Genomic DNA, 20620 nt, shown 5'->3' on the forward strand with positions numbered 1-20620 from the left:
GGCGCCGGGTGCCCGCGGGTCGCGCCGCTCCCGCAGGGGCTCTCCGCTGCCATCTCCCGCCGCCTCCCGCACCTCGGCACCGGCACCCGCCGGGAGCTCGGAGCGTCGCCGGAAACTGCTTCAGCAGGGATACCGAGTTACCGATACCCTTACTTCGGACCGTAACCAACAAGGGCATATTCATGCCGCTGAGCCAAATGGGGAATTTAAATTGTTTTTCCAGTGTGCTCCTAGGTTACCCTGCTGGAAGAGTAATTTCCAGCCATGCTTGTAGCTATGGGTAAGAGCACGAGGAGATGATGTAATGGCAGATGGGGGAGAAGCTGCTGTATTTCCACAGCCTGGAGTGGGACCTGGTTCCTGCTGCCCTCCCTCAGGGACACAGGTAAATGCTGGCAGCGAGCCGTGGGTGGGGCACACACGGAGCACACGGAAAGTGTGGCACTGCCAGTCTGTACCAGGCTGTGCCACCACTGGAGCATGGGAGGAAGCACACAAAGGACCTTTCCAAGGACATAGCAGGCTTATATAAACATACAATATAAATATTTTGTTATCCTATTTACCCAGATTACCCAATAATATCCATGCTGTAACTCTGTAAATTGTGTTTATTTACACTTGCATGCTGAACCAGCAGCAGAGGCTTGCAGCATTACTGTAGTTACTGAAAAAGGATATTATGTTTCCTATGTTATTGGGAAAAAAGCCAAACTCTTCTCTCTCCCTTCTCCCCTCACGGTGTAGAGTTTTGAGAGACTTGAGTCCTCTCTATTGTTTACATTGACCAAATTGGTTGTATTCAGGAAAAAATTTTGTGTTCCGGCTCTAGGAGGAAAACTCTTTTACCAATAAACTACTCAGCAAGGCAGAGTTAAAGCAGCTGAAGAGAAGTGAAAAACTGAAAAGCAGAGTTAAAGCAGCTGAAGAGAAGTGAAAAACTGAAAAGCAACAGCAAAAGAGTGCTGTGAGAAAGAGGTTAACAGCAAGGAATGAGGAATGTCAAGCAGTATGAGAGCCATGAAGGAAAATGAGTGTGGGTGTCTAGCAGCAGTGGAGCCAGAAGCAGAGTAAGGACAGAGAGAGTAGATGGGAGAAAAGATCAGACAGTGTACCTGGAAAGATAGCTTTAATTCCTTCTCTCTTTACTGAGTGTGGGTGAAGGATTAGGATGACTTCCTCTTGGTCATAAAAATACTACAGTTCTTGTTCCCTGACTGTCACGACCCCCGCTTGCATTAGCGGATCGTGACACCTGACTGAGGTGTATTTTTAAAACAGGAATTAGTTGGCTAAAAAAGAGTGAGCAGGGCTAGTACAAAGGACCTATACAGAAATATTTATCCTTTTACCATCTAGGATAGTTTATCAGTATAAGCAATTTCTAGTCAGCTATTTTTGGTTAGGTGATTGGGAGTCCTGTCCTAGCATAGCCTAGCTGGGAGAGAGTTCATGGTACCCAGGAAGAGCACACTTATGACTTTTACTGCACTTGAACACACACTTTGTTTCTTTTGTGCCATGACTTTGTGACATTGGTCACTGAAGGGGTTCTGGACATAAGCATAATGTGGCAAACTTAACTGAAAATTCTTTGAAAATGTAGTCATTTGTTTTACACTATTATAGTTTTAAATCTCAATTGTACTAAAGCCCTTCTGTTAGGACTTATGTCTTACTGCAAAACTTGGGACATGGAAATTGTAGGGCCTCAAATAACTGCCCTGTAACTCAGGGATACAAAACCAATCGGGGAGGGGCAATGGAGTCTTGAGACTTAAAATGTATTTCTTGCATGTTCCTCTCACAATAGAGGAGAGGAGAGAAGCGGAAATAGCAGAAGTTCTCCCTAATTTGTTGGCTCTCAGTGCACTTTTGTAAACTGGAAGTCAGTTTGTCATTAGGTTCAGATAAGCTCAGCAGTATAGTCCTTGTCAAGTGCAGGAGACAGCATTGACCCTGTTCTGGGCAGATCTCCAGCATGGAAACTGCTAATAGATGTCGTGTCTGGACCTTGCTGGAGAGACTTGCACCCTAAAGTCATCAGTAAATAAAATGGTAACTCAGTCTAAAGCAGTAAACAAAGGTAATGAATAACTGAGGCACTGAAAGATGCTGTTACCTGGAGTGGCTGTTGCTACTTTAGCAACGTGTACCACAGTTAGTGCCTTGTGCTTCTGCTGCAAAGGGCTGAGCTTTATGTAAGCTCAGTTTGCAATGTCCCAAGGATGTTTTTCACATGGTGTAAAGTCATAGAAGAGCATCAGATCTATTCTGGTGAAAGGTCTCAAGAACAAGTCCAGTGAGGAGCAGCTGAGGGAGCTGAGGAAGCAGCTTGGAGCTGTTTAGCCTCAAGAAAAGGAGACTTGGGAAAAACCTTCTCACTCTCTTACAATTGCCTGAAAGGAGGTTGTAGCGAGGGGACATTTCCCAAATAACAAGGGAGAGGACAAGAGGAAATGACCTCAAGTTGCACCAGGGGAAGTTTAGATTGGATATTAGGAAAAATTTCTTCACTGAAAGGGTAGCCAAGCACTGAAGCAGGCTGCCCAGGGCAGTGGTGGAGTCACCATCCCTGGGGGGATTTAAAAGATGTGTAGATGTGCCACTTGGGGGAATGGTTTAGTGATGGACTTGGCAGTGCTGGGGTTACTGTTGCGCTTGATAATCTTAGAGGTCTTTTTCAACTTAAACAATTCTAGGATACTTTTCAGCAGCGATTGAACAGTTTTAAGCAAGTAAAGTCACTCTGAAATCTGCAGAATTAAGTAGGACAGAAAATATTGTATCTGGGAGAATTTCAGTTTAATGGTGCAAAGAATACAAAGGATTACCTGGTAATGTTTTGAGATTAGTTTCAAGTTCCCCAAAATCACCATATTTTGTCAAGACAAGAAGAAAGAAAAGTCAGTAGCATGAGAATTGAATAGGATTAATATTTTCTCTGGTTTTCTCTTGCTGTACCTGACTGTTGAGGGTAGAGCTGGGCTTTTTGATGGCACACAGAAACCCAAGTTTGCATTTGAAGCTCAAGCCAATTTTGCCTAGCTAGTAATTAAGTTCAAAGCTAAGCTCTGTAGGCATATGACCTGGACGTGCCATTAGGAAATGTTGTACCAGAAAATCTTCCAAACATGTTATAACATTTTTTTATTGGTAAAGCTTACCGTGCTAACTGGAAGATACTCCTGTAAGATTTAAGAAATTGCATTTTGTTTGTGCTTTTGGATCATTGCTGGTGGGAGGTTTTAGTCCTGAAGATAGATTGCACAATCTAGTTTATTCAAGCACTGGACTTGGGAGTTTGGTGGTCACTGGATTATTATGAATCAACCCCATGAGGAGATATCAGCCATGGGAGGTGCATTGCAAGTGCGCTGCACCATCTCAGAGAGCCTGAAATGAAGGTGTGATTAGTACAGTCGGGTTTGATGATGATCAGGTTTGATAACCAAGTTCTTTTACTTGCATTTACTCTCTTCTGACCTTCTTCTTTAATCTCTGGGATATTGGCTTGGAATTTAAACTTGTACTTTCAGCAAAACATTGTCTCTGTGTGGAAAAGGCAACAATTTCACCCTTGTCAAGTGAAATTTTCTCTCTTTTTTCACTTTCTCTGTCCTTCCTATTTCTTTTAATTGCCTTTCCTTTCTTGCTGGCACATAAAATGCCTCCAGTGACTTAATGAAGGGGTGCCAGGGCAACCAAACCCCTCTGCCAGGACACACTCACTGGCATCCTCTAAGTCAGACAACGTTTCAAGGTCTGGGCAGATGTTTTCAAAATTAAGTGGAAACTTGCTTCCACAAAAAAGGCACAGTATTATTAGAAGTGCAGTAGTAGGTACCCTTTAATGGCTGCAGTAATGGACTTACAAATGGAAATGAGATTCGTGATGACTTATTGACTGAAGAAGCAGTGAAATAAAAGAAAAGCTGGCAAGAGCCTCAGGAAATACTCTGATGTAAAGTATAAAATGAGCACAGTTAGAAGGATATTTACATTCTCTTGAAAAAAAAAAGCCTACTCCAGCATATGTTCAGCCACTTTTTACTGGGAGAAAATAGAAGTTTCTCCAAGGGCATTGTGCCATTACTGTGATTTCAGTAATGCTGATGGTGGGTTGCAGCTTCCCGTCTCTCAAAAATAAGATGCAGGAAACTATTCCCTTACTGAGGCCAGGGGTATGTACAGAAATGCCAAGCAGGATTATGAACCTATGCAGAAAAACAGCAAGGAAGAGGTAAAGAAAGATCTGAAGGAAAAAACCCAACCTTTTCCCCACCTTATTGGTGCCACTGTGATGTTCTCACCTCTCTAAATCCAACATTCAGTGTCTCTGATATTTTGAAAAGTTGTTGTGAATGTGGTGTTTGTTTTTTATTGCTTCCCCAAGGTTTCCAGTGTCCCCTGCCTCACAGCAGACACAGAAGTGTGCTCAGAAGAGCTCTCCACACCCGTGGGGAAATCTCTCTCTTCTGAGGTGAAAGGAGCAGGATGTTTCTCTTAGTGTTCTTCAGACCTCAGTCTTTTCCAAACTCTTAACAACTTGGTTTGAAATATGGTTTCCCCACATCCTTATGACAATTCATCATCCCCCCATGATGCCAGGAAAGACCTGCTTATTCTCTGCTGAGCACGGTGCTGAAGTGCACACCCCCAGCAGAATGCATGGCAATATGTCAGAAACAGCAGGAGCTGAGGAGGTGTGCTCTCAGTGAACAGGAACAGAAGCTTCCCACTAACTCTGTGCTGTCTGCAACCCCTGGCCAGTGCTACAACCTCCCTTTTCCTTTTTGAAGGGATTTAGTTGGAATAATTCCCCAGCTCTGGTTAGCTGGCAAGTTTAGATTCATGTCTGTGGTGCAGAACCATGCAGGTGGAGGAAGAGATAACACAAATCTACAAGTCAAGTTTGTAATGGAGAATCCATTTATCGTGAGTACAGCATCACAGTAAAAATGTCCTTCTGTCTCTTTCTTGCTTACCCCACCTCACTCCTTTTCTCCTTTATTTTCTTTCTCCCTCTGGTCTTAACCAAGCAAGAAGAAAGGAGGGTGCAGACCCCAGCATCCTTAGTGGGCTGTTGAAACAAGCATCTCCAACTAAAGGGATTGCTTCTTTGGAGTGCTGCAACACCAATAGTTCCAGCAAAGCTACCCTCACACTCTAGGAAACAATTCATCCATGCCCTAGTATGCAAGGAAGAAGGAAAAAGTTCAGTTTCCCTCGACTGCACAGACATTTTTGTACCAGGTACGAAGACAAGGCTGGCTCCCACTATACATACTGTCATATGGATTTACTGCTAATGCACTTCCTGCCTCTCCTCAGGAGTGGGCTAAGACATCTGCAAACATGGCATGATGAGTTAATAGGAATCTTTCCAAATTCCTGTAAAGAAAACCTTTTCTCCTCTCATAAGCTTTATAACCCCACTCTGAGGCGTCCTGTACAAGAACTTGACGGCATCAATTCCTAACAAATTCAGATGCTGGGTTACAGACAGGTCAAGGCAAAAGTAGGTGGTACCCCAGTGTTATTTGTACTGCAGATGAGGCTGCCAGCGAGCTTGAATCAGAACTTGAGAAATACACTAAGAGCCATCATCTCTAAGAGGGTTTTTTATTGCTAATTGCAACATTCCCCTGTGCAAGGTCCCCTCCACCTCTGAGACCTGGTATTGCAAGCCAGGGAGTGGGGCTGGACTGAGTACTTTCGTGGTTTGTGCTGGAAGTCCCATGGAGAAGGTGGTGGATGCTTTTCAGCTCTTGGCTGCTAAAACCATTAGCCTGGAGGGAGGGTTTGTTTTTGTTGTGTAGCTGCCAAACGTGGTAGCCAAGAGAAGTCAAAGGACACTAAGTTTGGGAATATATTTAACCACACATCCATCACTGGTCTTTTTAATTGGATTGTTGTTTTTTCATCAAAAAACCTCTCAGAAATCACCTACCCCTTCCATACAGTCATGGTTTCACTTTTGTATTGCAGCAGCGTGAGGCTGAATGGTTGGCAGAAATACTGTACTTTGTAGAGATGGAAAGGATGGTTTTATATAGGAAAAATGTGTGGGGCGCATTGTGGTCACTTCATTGCTGCTAAATTTGCTGCCTGCAAAGATTCTGCACGCGGTGGAAGGATTTTCTGTCAGCAGACTTCAGAAATAAATATTCATTGCTTTGGTGGAGGGACCTTTCCTGTACATCCAGTCATTTGAAAATGAAAGAGCTATATTGCAACTGCAGATGGTACCTTCCAGCACAGCTGCTTCCAATCTGACATTCCTTGGGCAGCACACCACCCAAGACTGTTGAAGTATTGCATTTCCCTTCCCCTTCAAGATATTGCAAAGAGCATGCAGGAGGTGACAGAAGAGGCTGGGTGGTCCTTCCCAGTGTGTAACATCAGAGGTTAAGGAAAAGAGACCATCATGGTCAGTGCCAGATGAGATTGGACAGGCTGTGGTAGAATGCACAGGTATTCGAGGTGTTACAAGTGTCTGTCTTGAGCATCTCGTTTGCTACTCTGAGGCTTCAGTCAGAAGGGTCTGGGAAAGGGGCAGCTCGGGCGTTTGAGATAGTGTCCAGAAAAGTTTGTGGAGAGTAGATTTGGTTATGTTGAGAATGTAGACATTGGAAGCAAGTCGTGTTGTGCTCTTCTTCCCTTTCACCACCGGGAGGAGCTGGGAGAATGGGCTCCCCAAATGCCCCGGTGCCTCCGCTGCAGGCTGGTGGCAGATGCAGGGGAAGCAGGGATGCCTGTGAAATGTACGGGGGTAGGGGAGGGTCTGTGTGTGCAGGATAAAGAGAAGTTCCCTGCATGTGCATTTTCCTCTTGCACTGCTCTCTTGGTACACAAGGGGAAGATGCTCCTTTCAGCTCAAGGATCTGTGTTTAAATGGAATTTTGCATTGGATTAGGTGCCATAGAACAGCCGGAAACCAACCTGCTCCGAGTGGTATGTAAACATCAGACATGTCAAAGCCATCCAAAAGCCAAATGTTGCCTTGGGCCAAGAGGCAAATGTTTGAGCAGGCGTCCAGCCCCATCAGATGCCTCGGGCAATGTCCCTGCCCACCTGGCAGGCACAGCTGCTCCCTGTACCGCACGGCTCACCCGCCCTCCTCTGAGAGTGGGCAGGAGCACTTCAGAGAAGGGAGCCAGAATGTTCAGACCTTTTCCAAAATGTCATGGCTCAACTGTCTTCTCAGGTAAGATGAGGGCAGTGAAGAGTTTCTGAGACCACAAATGTAAAAAGCAAAATAATGTTGGAAGCGTGTGACAGATGTGGACTCTTCCGTCTCAAGACAGTATCTGGCAGTAACAATGGGCATGTCTGTGGCTGTGTTAAATCAGTAATTCTTCCTAGCTTGCATCTTTTTAAGTTTGCAGAGTTATTTCTGTGCAACATGAATGAAATACATGGTAGCTTTGATCTTTGGCTCAAGGCACAGATGACAAACATTGTGCAGCCCCTCCAAAGCTGTCTGGGGATGAGGCAGTCACCTGTAGCTCACTTCAGTGTTTCATGGAACAGGCCAAGGAACACGGGTACCTTCAGCTGTGGGAAGGAAAATGGAAGAGTGCCAAGCATTTTCCTGAGCTAGAATTTGCTTATGATATTATAGTGTCTTTTTGCCTGTCTGCTCACCCTGAAGATTTTCAGACTGCACAGAGTAGCTCCTCCCCAGGTAACAGTATGAACTCATGCTACAACTTTGAAGGGCTAGAACAGTTTATGAACTTCCATCTCTACTTAGATACTGAGAGATTGCAAAAATTAATTTAAAGAGACCACACAAGCCACACATCCTGGCATTTAGTAGGGCATTTCACACATACTGTGTCATGTATGGTTAGCTAATGGAGGGGTATAGTTTGGTGAGCACCTCTCAAGCAAATACAAGAGGTATTTGAGTGAAGCAAGAGCATGGAAGCAATTTGAATATTTTCCATCTCAGATGCTGAATTTGGGACTTTTAGCTAATCATTGAAACTGCAGAGTATCCAAAGTCCTTGAAAGTCTTTAAGATAAGGAGGAGGAAGAATAGGTAGCCATGAAGCATTTATTTTCTTGGCTCCTCACACATCTCCTGCTGCCAATTTTCTCTGCTCTGCACACAAAAAGCTATTTGTCTCTTAATGCTAAATCCCATTCTGGGATTCACAAACGGTTCTTCCATGTGTCTGCAGGGATCAAGCAGATATACAGAACTGCCATCAAAGGAGCTGAGTGCTTTGGAAGGAGAAAGAATGGGACCAAATGCTTAATGTTGCTATTCTGCGTTCAGCTATGGAAGTAATCCCAGTATTAAGACAGAAGTAGATCTGCAAATGGAGTCTGCAGTTCAGTGCTGTGGCTGCCCAAGAAAGCTTCAAAATTCAGCAGTGAGGCAATCTCATGGATGAGAATACCCTGAAGAGCTTGAAAGCCCAAATCACCTCCATAAGAAAGAAAGTACTGCTCCATAGTGGCTGTCACTGGAGGTTCAAGGCTGCTGAACGGGGTCAAGATAATTTTTTTTTTTCCATATGTCTATCTAATTTTTCCAGTATGATATCTTATAGCAGCCCTTTGTAGTAGGGCTCATACCATACCTCACAGAGCTGATCCCTTTGAGCAATCAAAGGCATTTTCCCAAGAATAATGTAGGCAGAGTTGCAAGCATCACCCAGGAATTCCTTGACACCTGTAGTCCTACAGTTTGCTGTCCCTGGGAGGATTTGGGATCATGACTTTTGGTTCTGTTTGCACTAGCAGATGTGTTTTCCATCTGGGTTTCACTGCTCATTTTGTTTTCCATAAAGGAGTTGTGTATGTCACTGCTACACACGTGAAATCTGAACAAATAGTATAGATTATCAATCAGCATGATTTGTGAACAATGAATGTTCACAAAGTGAAAGGAGATGTAGATACACCAAAACAAGTCTTATTTTCTCATATATTGAGAAGTTCATTGTAAATGGTTTACATCTGAATTGCTCTCTAAGGATTGCTAGTAAATAAAACTTAAGAAACAAGCTAAATTTGGCAAAATTGCAGGACACATTTCACATACTCAAACATTTGAAAGGAGAGACATCAGTTTTGAAACTTACAGCTCCCCTTGTTCCTTCTTATAAAAATATTACCAGTTCTGTATTCTGCTGCTGCTCCTACATCTCCAATAAACATCCAAAGTATGAACATGGAAATCTACCAGCAAATGTTTAAGGGTGATAATGTGCTTTTATACCCACCCATCAGAGCATCACAAGTTCCATATGTTCCATGAAGTCTTTACTGCAGAGGTGGTAGTTACTTACAAGCTTCTCCAGAAGTGGCTGAAGGTGCAGAGCAGCAAACCTAGCATGCTAAAATATTCACTGTGTTCACTTCAGGCTGCATGTTCAGTTCTGGTTAAAATCCTTTCAACAAACACCACATCTTAAATTCTGGAAACCAGGAAGGGCAGACTGCAGTATGACTGATGGATGTATCTGAGAGGTGACTCAAAAGGAAAAATTATTGCATTTAGAAATAATTAAAGCTTGACTTTTCATAGCAATGAAAAAGTATCTCATAAGTGTGTCAATTCTAGTTTGCCTTTTGCCACTTCAGTGACGTTTTTGGCAAAAAGTAAATTCCAGAAGAACACTGGAACCACACTGTAACTGAGCAGGACCTGCACCACAATTAAATGAATTGGGAAAAAGGTGTCTGCCTGCCTGAGCTCCCTTGTAGAAATAACAGTTAAGATAGTGACATTTTTTCTATTTTGCCCCTACATTTTTATGTCTAAATATTCACAGCCACCACACCAATGGACTTGCAATTGAGGACCAAAGTGCATGACCCAGGAAGAATACTTCCATACAGGTTTAAAATCAGTCAAACAAACACTTATTTGATAAAAAGGAAGGAATATGTCATCTGTTGCCTTTAAATCTGGACAATCTAAAAGGCCAAGAGAAGTTTTTCATGCCAGTGTTCTGTGTCAGCACTTTCTGATTGCATTACATTGATTTAGGGTTTTAGGTTACATATACACTTTAGATCTAAGTCTAGGTTAGAAGAGGGCAAGTGATCTTTTCTTTTTATTCAGTGTTTGGTGGAAGAAGGAATGAAATGTCTCTGTTTAATTGGAGAATACTTTATTTATAGATACACTGCAGTACTACCATTACACTTAAGTAGAAATTCATTATGTGACTGTGCTTTCTTTCAGTCAAACAAAATAGCTTCCATTTTTCTCTGTGATCAGTGGAAAATTTAAATCTTCAAAGTAATGGTCTAATCCACCTAAATTGCAAAAATGTTAATGTTTCCTGTCTCTTCCTTTTCCCATTGTGCCTCTTTCCCCCTCTCCCTTTTTCTGTGAGCTTCCATCCTAAGTTATTTGCTACAGCCAGGAATGCTGCTTTTTCTTGGCCGTGTTCTTTCCCTTTCTTCAGGGCTGCGTGCCCTGGGAGAATTAAAGCAGCATTAGTCCAAAATATGTTTGCCAATAGTGGCTTGGAGTACTGTAACTTCAACAAATCTTGGCCCTGCATGTCCACGTACTGTATAAATATAATTTGAATTCAGTGCTCTCTCACTTTTCTGCAACACAAGAAAAGCAGTGACTTAGGAAATCGTAGAGTGGCTGAACTTTATTCTGCAAGTGACTCTCAGTTGTGATCACGAGTGTGCTGTGGAGATGTTTGTTTTAGAAAATAAAAAGTAAAGGAAAATAAAGCAGTGGCATACACAGGGAGATGATCTAGAAAGCCTATGCTGGTAGCTTTAGGAGTACATTACACGGAGGCAGAATGAATAAATGTTAGTCAAAAGTGGTAAAAGGGAATAAGGACCCTTGCCTATATCACAAGAAAATACTCTGTCTCAAGGACTGTTCAAGTTTACTAAGTGGCAGTTCTGTATTTATATCCCTCACAAAGCTTAGGAACATAAAAGTAAAGAAACAACCAAGGATATCACAAATCTAAGCTTGGCATGCAACAAATGCCTCTCCAGTCAAATAGGAAGAAATTTCTTTCGTGCCAGCATAAATATTAGTGGGACATAACAAAAATAGTAATTTTTAAGTACTTTAAATCTTAAACTACTTCCATTGTCAAATGTGAAACTTGAGAGCCCTCTCCCTTCACAGCATAGGAGAATGTTGTGACATGCAGAGGCCACAGCCTGGCTTTGGCCTTTTTATTGTCCAGTTTTCTGAGGTACCACCTTGAAGTGTTAGCTATGCAGAAACTACCAGCTTTTCATAACATCTGGAAGCTGTTCTTAACTTAGGGAGAAAATACGGGTTAAAAAGATGATTTGTGACAAGCAGAGAGTTGATGTAACAGGTATTTAGACTTTAAATCTGTAAGATATAAGATAGTGGGTTTTTTCCCATAATCAAGGGACAAAGCCATGGACTCTTGAAAACCTTTAGATCCTTGTGTCTAGTGAAGACCTCTCCTAGTAAGCCAAATATTTCTTAATTTTTTTTTTCAATTCTTCTGAGCAAGAAAGACAGAATTACCCATCTTACAGGCCCTCTGAAGTTGTCTTTTGGTCCTTGATACTAGGAGAATCATCAAGCTCTCCTTGCAAGATACCTCTAATGAAACAACATGGAAATTACGGCAAAGGAAGGGAAAGGATTGTGAGCTAGTTTCCATTAGCTCCTTCATGTAGCAACCTGAGGGCTTCAGTTGCTTCTCCTCATCCAAGCTGCAGCACTGTAACTTAGGGGCTCTTCAAGTAAAGGAAATATCAGTGCCAAATACCCAGGTAATGGCACAGAGCATTTATAGCCTAATGCTAAGTAGCAGCTGCAACATCATCTTGTACCAGACAAGTTTATCCAGATTTGTGTCTGTTTTGAGACATACCTCAGAATAAACTACTTATGTTACCTAAGTATCTCAAGCAGGGTTTTAACACTGGGCTGTTTCTTTTTGCCTCTGTTGCTGCCCTGCTGACTTTTAGAAATGAGCAATATTTCCAAAGGCTTCCAAAGTTCCCACGCTTTTTGTGAAAAACCTTCAGGTGTACGTAGGAAGGAAACAAGCTACCAACTGCTGTGAGAAAGCTGGGTGGGCTGAATTAAACTGTCCCAATCTATGCAGATTCGTAAGTAGGGAACTAAATATTCTGATATATACAGTTATATATAGATATACACACACATATTCTTATCTATTCTGATATATATAGCAGCTAGAGATGATGAGTCACCCCTGGAATAGTTTGAGTGTTGTATAACTGCACATAAAGGATGTGGGGGAGGCAGTGAGCATTGGGAGCGTGGTAAAAACATGGGAGTTGTGCAGAGCAGGGGGTGAACTCAGGAACACAATGTACAAATCTGTACAGACCCAGACTTTGTTCGTTTTGCTGTTCACAGAACAAAAAAGTTGTTATTTGTCCAGGGAAACTTTCATGTGGTATAGGAGTACATGCAAACTCTGAGTGGAATAGCACTGACCATTAGTTCCTGGTGACAAATTTAAAAGCAAAACTGCTTTTAGCCTTCCTCATTATTGGACTCTTTTTTAGGTCAGGCAGTTACTGTGAATCCATGGCAACTTTTCCTTTAGACTGTGACATTAGCATTTAAGTGAACAACTGAAGGGACCAACAAGAGACTGTATTATCAGCACAGCTTCAACAGGATTGTACAAAGGTCAGAGGTAATAAGGGAGTATTTTCTTAAGAAGCCATACCTGGGTTTTTCTTATTCCTTTGTAAAGACACTAAAGATGGCAGAGGTTTTCAGCCTTGAGGAATAGAATGAATAAAACCTTTTATTTTCACAGCTCATCGTTGAATCAGCAATGATAACTCATTGTCTTGTTGCTTGCCTTTAGCCAGTCAGTGGCAAAGTCAAATTCCTGCATGTCACATCAAGCTAACTCTCCAAGAAGAAAGAAGAGAAAAAAAGCCTTGTTCATATAGATTTACTCCTAATTGTTTTCTAATCAGTTTACATTCCATTTGTAATCAGAGAAGCCAAATCAATATTGAGCTAGGCAGGTGTGCTATGGAGGCAATCTTCCATGACGCCAAATATGAAAATAATGCCAGCTTGCAGTGTTATGACCTTTCTAATCTCACTATATTAACAATGCTGAATCTTCAGTTTCACAATTGCCAGGTTGTTACAGCACCCCTCGTTGTGAGGATGGTTTACTATATACTAACAGGACCTTACCTACCTCAATAATTTTGATAACATTTCTTCTTCATAATGCTTGCAATGTGTTTTTCCTATTTTACTAATAGGAAAAACCAAGAAGTGGGAGACAGGTTAAATTAGCTGCTCATGGCAAAAATGTAACCAAGTTTCAGGATTCAAATGCCTTTGCTGTACTCAGAACTACAGTTTGCTCTTCTTTTCTTTATTACGTTTATTTATTGATTGCTTCAGGGACAGTGTGAATATTTTCCAGACAGTTTACTTTTTCATAAATGTGCTCATCTGAAGAAAAGCTCTTAGAAATCTTCATTAGTATTTTGTTTTTAATCATATTTATCATTATCTTTAGGAATATGACTTAAACCAAAATACTAATATTCACGGTATTGATGTATGTATATATATATGATATACGATTTGTATTTCTTTAAGATTCATGATGTATTAAAATATCCAAATTCTCCAAAATTTTCCTAGTATAAGTCTGTCCAAAGTCCCAGAATTGATGAGCTCCAGGTGAACAAATGTGTATTCTTCAATTGCACTTCTGATTTTAAAACATTTCTGTGTTATATCTGTGGGCCCAGAATCTGTATTATTTCAGGCATTTTTGATCAGGAGTGCAATATTTGTAGTTGCTAAACTTGTAAACCTCACCAAGGGGAAGTAAAACTTATCTGGTGCACATTTACAACTAATACCATGGGGTCTTTTGGTTTGTGGGTTGAACAAACTTTCATCTTATTTTGTTGTCGATTGGATATTAATTATTCTTTATTATCAAAAGCATTCAGGGAAATAAAATACGACTCTCTGTGCTCATAGCCTTAGAGGGATTTGACACTCTAGTGTCATCTTTTATTCTCTTAGTGTTTAAAACCTGTTGGAAACATTTTTCTGTAGTATTAAAAGCATGATAGAGGGATCCCAGGTTTAGGGACATCACTGACCTCTGCCTGTCCTGAAGGCAGAACATTACATCTGGGTTGCCAGCTTGGATTCATGTCTTGTATGCAGCCAAGCAGCTGATTCATACTCCATGGTAATATTAAGGAGAATTTTTTCCCGTGGCATTTATCCAGTATTTGCTCAAGCATATCTATTCTCACCTTCTGAGGTAGCTGTTGAGCTGAGGTCTCACTCAGAAGGAGGCAAAGGCCTTTAAAAAGCATTCTCCCAAGTTCTCACAATAAGAAAGAATCTCTTATGGGTCAGATTCATGTGGTAACAGATGGTTGACATTATTGATGCTCTTATTGATACTCTGAACACTCCTAATCCAGACCTTGGCCATGAAGTCCAGAAACAAATGAAAGATATTTGGGAGGCTGACAGTTGTAAACAACTGCATGAACCTACTCAGCCATTGTGTGATTTCATTTCCTTTTTTTGCTTAGGCCCTTGGGGCTAGATTTGTTCCCTCTTAAAATAAAAAATACACGTGCAATGATGTAATTCAATAATGTATCCTTCACAGCAAAAAAGAGGCCAAATTGAGATTAGACAAGCACCTTTATTTCTGGTATTCTAAAGTTTCATTTTTTTGACAAGTAACCCCGTGTCCTCTCCCTCCCTCAGATTTCATCATCTGTATACTGATATAATCAATGAGCACTGTTAGGGCATTTATCACACAAGCTAGGGCTTTATGGTAGTGTTCTTTACACAGCCAGGCAGTCTGAGATGGGAAGGGGTTTTGTCTTACCTTTAGAAGCTTTTGCTTTCATAAAAGCAATGATGATTTCAGAAAATGCCATGTGTTGTTGCAGACTGTAGAACTGCTGCTCTGCTTTAGTGAGCAGAGCCTCGTAAGCTGCAGCAACTTCTCTTTCATCTCCTCAGACCTGTTGTTGTCCAGCTTCCAGGCTCTCAAACTTGTTTTTGTCCCCAGGCTCCAGCTTGTGCTGTTCTGCTGCTTTGCTCCTCCTCAATCTCTGTCTTTTTCTGTGAGGATGGCCCTCGAGGAAGATCAATACAGAGAGTTGAGAGTAGTTTGTGCATGATCAAGGAGGAAGAAATCATCAAGAGCCTTATCTGCTATCCACTGACACCTGGGTGTTGTGACCTTCATACATGTCTGTGTTTTCCTTCCTTCTCCAGCAAGAATGTAGTAATTTTAGAGGACAGGCAAGTGGCTTATTCTTCATAACCCAGTAAGCTCAAGAATGTAATCATCACAACTAAGAAACGAGCTTCGATAGATTGCAGTGCCTTTGAATAGCTGCAGTTAGCACAGGAGCAGAGACTCTTTTCTAAAGAGAATTACAAGACCACAATCCAGTGTGAACTCTGATAAATACAAAGATAACCTAGCTGTCTGCTTGCTGCAAAGATACAGTTACAAGTCAAAAGTACCTTTTTAAATGAAGGCTTTTCCATGCATTAGGAGAGATACTTCCCAAACCTCCAGAGCACTCAAGATTCATTGAACTATCACGATGAAAACTGTATTTTTCCCTGCATCATAGCAAACTATCAAGAATGCCATACTGGCCTTCTTTCTTGTCTTCCACCCACCCTTCAGCAGAAAAAATATTTTTTAAATTGTCTGCCACTACTCATTAGGGTACCTCCCAACCCCAAGCACTAAAATGCAGTGTAACAAAGCACGGTGCTGTGAGCTGGTCCAGGTGACACAAAGATGCTGGCTGGTGACAGGAGCCCAATAAAGTACCTCTGTCCATGTAAAACACTTCCAGAACACTTCTGGCTTATATGGACAAAAAAGCCCTTGATTCAAACCAAAAATAAGCTCGTGAGGCAGGGCTGGGGATGAGGAAGAAACCATGGATTAAGCATAAGGAAATTCTATGCTTTTAAAACTGCCATTAAATCAACAAAACTCCCATGAATGAAGAATGTTACCACCTTCTTTATGGCAGCAATAATTAATATTAGAGGCTGTGCCAGGTGTGAAGGAAAGGTTTGTACCTCAAAAAAAAAAAAAAGGGTTCTGTGTTGTCATTTTAATTTTCCAGCAGGAGTATCTTTTGGGACAAGGAAATAGGAAAGAGGCATTGGAGAAAATAGGAGAGAATCAAAAACTGGCCGATAACAGCAAGGAAAGCGTCTCCGTGCCTTGGTTCCTCAGTCAGAGTGTGCAACTACCACTTGCTTTGTGCTTTTTTTCTGTAAAGTCCACAAGGCCACGGTGCCAGTGCCTGTCCCAGGTACCACCTGTGTCCAGTACACTGCAGTTAAAAATGAAGAACACAGGTTTTATTCTGCTTACTACTTAGAACCATCATGGGCATGCCTGTCAGCTCCTTGTATTTTCTGAAAGGCCTTTTCCATATGCCATTAAAGGGGCTTGGTTCCAGGTCTACTTCAGGCAGTTAAAGCACCAGGTACAATTTTAAACTGCTGGAGTTAGGATGCAGTCTAAAATACAACTGTTTAATGTGTGGGAAAGGTAGAGTAATTTCTTTATCTGTTTTATGTCGTTGATGTATCTCAGCAGCAGTTGGCAGCATCTCTGTTCAGACACCTCAGTTTATGATACAGTCAAAATAGAAACTCCAGAGCAGCATGCCTACACTGGATGTCTAGTCAGAGAGACCAAATCTCTCCTACTCGAATCTATTTTATTTGAAAACATTTTTTAAAGATAGGCAAATAAATCAGTAAATAAATAATATAAATTATTATTATTATATATATATAAAACCTGATGGGTTTGTGTTATTTTAAAAATAGAATAATATAATTTATTCTGGAGGGGACCTCTGGACATCCATCCAGTTCAGCCTCCTGCCAAAAGCAGGGCCAGCCTCAGAGTTAGAGCTGTTTGTTCAATGTCAGTCCAGTCAAGTTTTCTGTACCTCCAAGGACAGAGAGTCCACAATCACCAGGCTGCTCTAGTATTTCATCATGCTTGTTTCAACTTTTATACAATATCCAGTTGGAAACTTTATCATCAAAAGATATGCCTCAGTTTTATTCACAGCTGTTGTGTTACACTACAGATACATCAGAGCTTGCTTTAAATGAGCTGGATTTGGTACCAGAGCAGCTGGTCACAGCAGTGTGGAGCCAAGAAGAGTCTGCAAAAAGCACCATGGAGAACCATGGAGTGAACAAGGAAGCAAAGGACTGAATAATCTCTTTATCAGGAGGGCATAATGGGATTAAATGGATACAATTCAATAATAAGGAATAGTAGGAGAACATTGGGTATTTCAAACACTGTGTTAATAGTCTGTGTTAAGTCACACCTAATTGGCATTTTATTGCCAAGTTTTCTAGTATCTCAAACTGCTCCCTCCTAAATTGCATTAAGTGTGAAATACAAGTCATATTCCATTCATCAAAGCACTGCTAAAGGGCCAGCCTGGAACTGATTGCCTTTCCAAGTGAGCAAGGGATGGCTGAGGCTGAACTGCAGCAGTCAGATGTGAGAATGGAGGGACTGCAACATGGAGGAGGGAGTTTGGTAAATCAACAATAGCCAAGCAAGACTGAAATGTTGTCTGGGCACTGTAACCATAGAGAACTGGAATTGAAAGAATTGGGTACTGGTACAGCAAATCCGTGCCGAGGGAAGGGATGTCAGAGTTACATGTCTGTGGTAAAGAAATATGATTTGATTAGTGAAAACTCAAAAAAATATGGTGGCATAGGGAAAAGGAGGAGTTTCCACTACTGAAAAAAGATGTGATGCACTTTGCCAGTAGAACCCTGACTGTTCAAAGCTGGGAATACTGAAGAGCAGGAAGGAAGTAGCTGTGCACTAATGAATGCGAGCAATGAGTGAGAAGTAGGTGCACAGATTTAAATAAGTGAAAGTGGTGGTATTTTGGAGCCCTCTCAGATTTTGAGTGCCCTTTTGCTTTGGTGGCCATATGTTCCTGAAGAGGTTGACAGAAAACCCTAATTGCTCACAGGGTTGCAGCCTCAGGAAATGGAGTTTTGAAGGTACTTCAGAGCACCCTCTTGGCAGCAGGGTCCTGCTTCAGCGAGAGTAACAGAAAGAGTTGTGCCCAGGATGCTCAATAGAGTTTATGGAAGAGGCTAGGGACACAAACTCTTCAACTGAAAAAGTTTAAGGGCCCAGAAATCCAATGTGATGGGTCCCAAAACCAGCTTGTTAAAAGCTCAGCTTTCTCAACAATACATTATATTTTGAAACACTTAAATTGACACTTCTAGTATCAGCATCACATCTTTATCTGAGGCCTATGACAGGAGGACTTACAGCTTTAATGAAACACATTAAAAGTAAGTAACATATAAAAACTTGCTTCCGTGACTCAGACCAGTGTCCAAAATCACATGAGCCTCTGAGAAAATGTTGAGAATATTCAGATATTAACTGATTCATGAGATCAGCCTAATTATCAACAGGATGCACTGCTAAAAATTAGTTGTGATACACAATTCCAGATAACAAAAGAAAACTCTATTGTTTTAAGAGATAGAATTGAAAAGAATTCAGAACAAGACCCAAGGATGATGAGATTTCAAGGAGTGAAACATTACTACTTATAAAGAAAGAATAATAAAAACTAAGTCAATAGATTTGCTGAACCTATATGATTGCCAAGCAGCTTAATATATATATATTTTTTGTGGCTGTATTCACACTGATCTGCTAATTTGGGATAGCTTCATTTTGCTTTTTTAGGGAAAAAAAGAGGATGGTTGGTATGATAATCTTAAGAACTGAAAGGGGACATAAGCTTTCTGCATCTTGAATCAGACACAGGAAAAATAAGTTTGTCTTCAAGAGCACCAGATAAGAGAGCATTTGCCTCTAATGGTTTAGCTTAGCATACTGTAAAGATCAGGGCAATTTATAGAACACTGATCTATGTTAGAGCCTAAATTTCACATGTGTTCTGTTTAGGATCTGGCACAGATAAAACTCTATTTTGACCAGAGTTAATTCTCTTCTAAAGATCCCTGGGACTCCTCCACTGTCTCTATCTTCAGTGAATTACATTAGTTGTCAGCTCAAAAGATGGGATGAACTCAAATTTGAATGCCCTGGATTGTCTTACATATTTTTACTACAGTAACAGATTCATCCGTTTAGAGGTAGTTGTTTGCAGGCAAACAATAAATACTATTTACCCTTACGTTTTTTCTCTCCCATTATAGTCTCTGTAAGAAGACAAAAGTAAATTTGAGTAGAATATGGTCAAGATTGGCTATTCAAGTGTCTAAAGCTAAGCCACATCTGTGTATATGTGTCTGCATTGTCTATCCACACAGTGCAGGGAGCACAGGATTGTGCTTTGTGCAGTACCAAGGCAAGACAGCACAAACTCTGGGACTTAGGCAGTTGTTTGGACTAAATATTGTAGTTAAAGTTCATGACTCATGGCCTGAAGTTCATAAAATTTACCAAGTTCTTTAATTTAAGAGCACAAGGTCCAGTGATTATCAAACCCACCACAGCGCAAAAAAGTCATACAGGAGGTGGCAGTACACTGTGATATGGCTTTAGTTCAAATGTTTTTCTGACTACGATACTTTCTCAAACTTCCCTGTCACTGTGATTATCATTCTTTATCCAAAGTCATAAGGCACTGATCAATAGATCTCTGTGCTCAGGAACCCAGGCTTTTTGCTCTGGGAGATCAAAAGATCTTAAAGAGTGGGGTTGCACACTTTCCTATCAACACCTTCAAAATGTTCCTAGATCCACAAGACTCAAGCTGTAGTTTTTTAAAAAACGTACAATGTAGTTTACTGCTGAGAATTGTCTGCAGTGTGAATCTACAGCAAGACCTTTTTTATGGTTTAATGGACAACTATCTCCCTCAGCAGTACTGGGCAAAGGGAAATGTATTGCAGAGCATCAATACCCTCATCTTGGTCTGGGGAAAGATAAAGTGTCACAGCACAAGTTTTTCTTCTCATGGAGGTTAATTCCCAGAACCAAGACCCTGTTTCTTCCTCTCTCCAGATTAACTGAAGTGGGAGGACAGTGCTCATTTTTCTTTCCACCTCTTTTCTCCCACATGCCACAAAAGTTGTCTCTGAATTCTTTTTCCCACAGACAAATCACTGCACTTTCTAGGCTTGTTCTGGGGCTATAATTCTTAGGGGTGGCCTACATAGGGAGAGGTCTGGTAATTTCTACTCTCAGCTTGCCCACATTATCTTTCCTACTGAAGTGCCTGCTCCATTCCAGTGCAGGAAGACTCAGTTATCTGAAGAGCTCCCAAATCATTGTAAATTATAGCTGACATAATAGGGAAAGCTAAAATCAATGCCAGTTTACCATTCTGTAAATTATTACAGTTCAGCTCATACCCTTTAAAATCTCAGGGAGCAGTGAGCCAGCTGTGTATGGAAACCATAACAGCTATTCCTCCCACTCAGGTATGTGTGTTTCTTGCACCAGACCCTTTCCCAAAATGACAGTCATTTGTAGAAAGTAATCTTGAGGAACCTAAGCGGGGAGATAATGAGAGAGTATTTTACTTTTCCCATTTTGACCTT

Source organism: Corvus moneduloides, chromosome 10, assembly GCF_009650955.1.
Source record: "Corvus moneduloides isolate bCorMon1 chromosome 10, bCorMon1.pri, whole genome shotgun sequence".
Taxonomy (NCBI): domain Eukaryota; kingdom Metazoa; phylum Chordata; class Aves; order Passeriformes; family Corvidae; genus Corvus; species Corvus moneduloides.